This window comes from Lagopus leucura, unplaced genomic scaffold (genome assembly GCF_019238085.1).
Source record: "Lagopus leucura isolate 7727_CA_CO unplaced genomic scaffold, USGS_WTPT01 Super-Scaffold_100043, whole genome shotgun sequence".
Classification (NCBI taxonomy): Eukaryota; Metazoa; Chordata; class Aves; order Galliformes; family Phasianidae; genus Lagopus; species Lagopus leucura.
In genome coordinates, this window is record NW_024962290.1 from 1,091,899 (window position 1) to 1,095,411 (window position 3,513).

A 3,513-nucleotide genomic window follows, 5' to 3' on the forward strand; every position below is an offset into this window, starting at 1 on the left:
ATTGCAGCCTGTGCTGTGTGCTCCATAGGAGTGAGCTGCACATCCCCATAGCTTTCTGCCATGGGTTTTGAAGAGCTGCACGATGGTAGAGGTTGTGCTGAAGTGGCTTGAAGGGCTTGAGCTCCATTCACCTTGTCAGGGCTGCTTGGCTGCTTAAGCACTCTGTGGAATTGCTGCCTTAATTGAGCTCTTAGAGTTGAGGATTAGGAGTATTTGCATCGAGATGTGAACCTTTGAGGAAAGCTCTCCATGCCAAACCACCACTGCCTTAAAATACACTCAGAAGTTGAAATTCAGAGCTGCACACTGATGTTGAAAGGAAATGCAAATCTTCCCCTTTGCTATTCAGGGGGAGAGCTGCTATTTTGTGCCTGGTGAAACTGCATCCTCTATGAGCTCAGGGTTCCTTGTTCTGACAAGCTCTCAGCTCACCTGCTGGGCTGCAGCTCCTGCATGGCCAATGCTGTGGATCAGATACGGAGGTTTCAGGTGACGGCTGCAGTTGGGGAATCCATACGTTAAGCCTGTCCTTGCCCCCCCACCCAGCTGCAGCTTGCAAGCTGTCCTGCAGCATCTGAGGATGGCACTGGCTCCTTCCATCCTTGCTTGTCAGCCTGTGCTGCCTAAAATCTTGGTGTATCCTGTGGATTCTGGTGTTTAATCTGGAGCTCTTGCCCTGGCCTTGAGCTGTGGCAGTGGGCTGCTCCCAGCCCCAGGGCTCTTGCTGTGCTCCTCAGCCCCCATCCCCTGCCTCCCGCTGGCTCTGTGCTCCTCAGGGCTCCTTCCAGGTTTCCCTTTGCTCCTCTGTAATGTTTTGTGATACTTTGGTTATGGGACAAGAAGTGATATGCTCAGTGTTTTCATCCTGACTTCTGCTGTTCTAAACAAATGTGTCCTTCAGGATCTCAGTTGTCTTAATTAACGGGCTGATTATTCTATTGTCTCCAGATCCCAACGTTTCCTCTCTTTTTTCCTGTGCTAAGGTCAGGAATTCTTATCATCCTCAGTGCTGGAAATTTCCCTTTGCCCCCACTGGCAAGATTTCTTCCACCCTCACATTACCTTTAGGAACACTTGTGTTTTCACAGCTCGGGTTTGCTGTAAAGCAGGAGAGAACGAAGCGTTCTGAGCAAACAGAGCCTACACAGCAGCCTTGTTGGTTGCAGTTCTGCTCTGAAAGGCAAACATAAAGCCCAAGCATTCCTTGTTCAGTCCTTCTTTATATTCTCTTCCACTTTACGGAGCATCTTAGAGCACTGCAGAAGTTCTTCTTAGAACAGTGTGTGTGTATGTAGTCCTTCTGAAGCCTCCAGAGCTGCCCAGCTGTGCTGCAGGAAGGTAACACATTGCCTTTGGCCCCCAAACACAGCTGTGGGGATCTGAATTGCTTCAATATTCTTCAGGAGTCTTTGCCTTTGCTACGGTGGGTTCACAATGAGCAGCATGCAGCCATCCCACCTCCCTGAGCACCTGTTGTCTCATTGGCGTCCGTCGTCTTTCTTGGCATGGTGACATCCAACTTTGCTGTGCACTTAAATAAGAGATACTTGGGGGGGTCTGAATCTGCTGGTCTGTGACACACTGGTTGTGAAATATAAATGCACGGTCTGAATGCTTTGATTTCTAGCTCTGGTGTTTGGACAAAAATACAGGCTGGACAAAAATACAGGTGTGAAGCAGCGATCCCTGATCCAGGCCCAAAGGAGTTTCCCAGAGACCAGAGCGAGCTGGAAAATGTGTGCATTTATTGCTGAGCAGCACTTACAGCACTTCCTGCAGCACACAGCAAACGCAGTGAGCCCTTCCTCGTGTTTGCAGTGAGGAGCCAGCAGGAATTGTCCCAGAGGCTGCTCTTAGGGAAGCCCTGCAGGGCTGCGAGGTCCCTTCCAACCCAACCACTCTGTGCTTCTGACTGCACATCCCAGCCGGGTCTGAGCAGCCTTGCCTCCACGTGCAGGGATGAAACAGCAGTTAATAGTATCAGTTAATAGTATCAATCATGTATTAACCGAAGACTTTTCTGGGGGAAAGTGCCTTGGATCATCTGTTCTTTTCATCAGCAGGAGAAAAGTGGAGCAGGCAGGACCTAATTGCTCGTTAAGGCAGCACCTGTTGTATTGTCTCCCAGATGAATGTCTGCACACAGATCTCTCTGCTGCCTTCAAGTGCCCTCATTTTGAGCCTGCAACGTGTTGGCTTTGCAAAACACCTCCTGCCTTTCCCTGGGGTTTGGCTCCTGTGTTGTTATCTGTGCTGTTGTTGCAGTTACTGCCACGATGCTGAAGGTTTCGGGCTTTGTTGCCTCGCTTTGCTGGGCTGCAGGCTGTGAGATGTGGCTGATGAATGGGAAGCAGCCCATCAGATGCAATGGGCTTCATCTCATGCTGCTGAGGAAGGCTCGGCAGGGGCTTTTCACCACGTGTCTGCTCAGCTTGAAATAAGAAGCAGGAGGAGCTGGGCTGGAGCAATGACTGCCTACCAGAAGCCTGGGAGATGCTGTAGCCATGCACTGGGCTTGAGGTTGGTGGTGGCAATTAACAGACATTCATTTTGAGGCGCTCATAAAGGCTGCATTCAGCCCTTGGTTGCCCTGCCCTGCTCAGGTTGCAGCTGTGTGCTCAGCTCCATGCTCAGCTCCCCATCCGCCCGGACTGCTTGCAGCATCTCAAGAGATGATTTCATAAGTCAGCAATTAAAAAAAAAAAAAAATTCCTATATCCTGATGAGGCTGCTTTTCCTCCCAGCAACCCCCAAACAACCAGCTCGTGTTTACCAGCAAATCCATGCAACAGTTGGTGGTGCTGAGCAGGAAGCATTCTGCCACTGCCTGCCCTGTGCCCAGTTCTGTCCACTGACCCCAATGCATCCTTATTGGTTTGCTCTTATTTCTTACAGCAGCTGTGTCAGGCTGTAAGGAGGCTTGTTGCTTTGCAATTAGGGGTGTTCTTGTTGTACTCAAAAGGCTTTTTTTTAAGCTGGAGAAGCAGCTTGTTCCATTTTCTTCCCATTTTAAACTTAGTGTGCCCTGTCTCTCCATTGTAGGAGCTTAGAAATAATGAAGCCTTAACCCCTGACACTTGGTAGGAACTGCTAGAATTTCTAATACTGATAACCCTTAAACCCAACCTGGAGGAGCTTTTGGGAATAAAATATGCTTGTGGAGCTGCTGCCTCACCTGCCGAGGTTTAACCCTGTGCAAATTTGTGCCATAGGTTACAAACTCCTTATTATTAAGGATTTATAATGGGAATCCTGATATATTCTTAATCATTCCTCTGCTGCAGGGTGTCATTATGTGCAGTGATACTGAAGATAGCAGCCGTTTGTTTCTGTGCATCTTTACTTCATTGCAGGCTTTGGTCTGAATCGCTCTGTTGCTCCGTATCTGTGTTCCTTTGCTGTGTGCTGTGTTTATCTCCTCCTGCCCAGGGGTGCTGCAGAACAGTGGTTTGAAGCTGCTCATGGGGAAGGAGCCTCAGGGGGAAGCAGAAGGTCCTGACCCCTTTTGAGGTT

At 49.4% G+C, this 3,513-nt stretch overlaps 1 protein-coding gene across 1 annotated transcript in view; it reads left to right on the forward strand.

The window, feature by feature from the left end:
• Positions 1-3,513, forward strand: part of ANKS1A (ankyrin repeat and sterile alpha motif domain containing 1A) — an 84,489-nt gene that overhangs the window by 47,252 nt on the left and 33,724 nt on the right.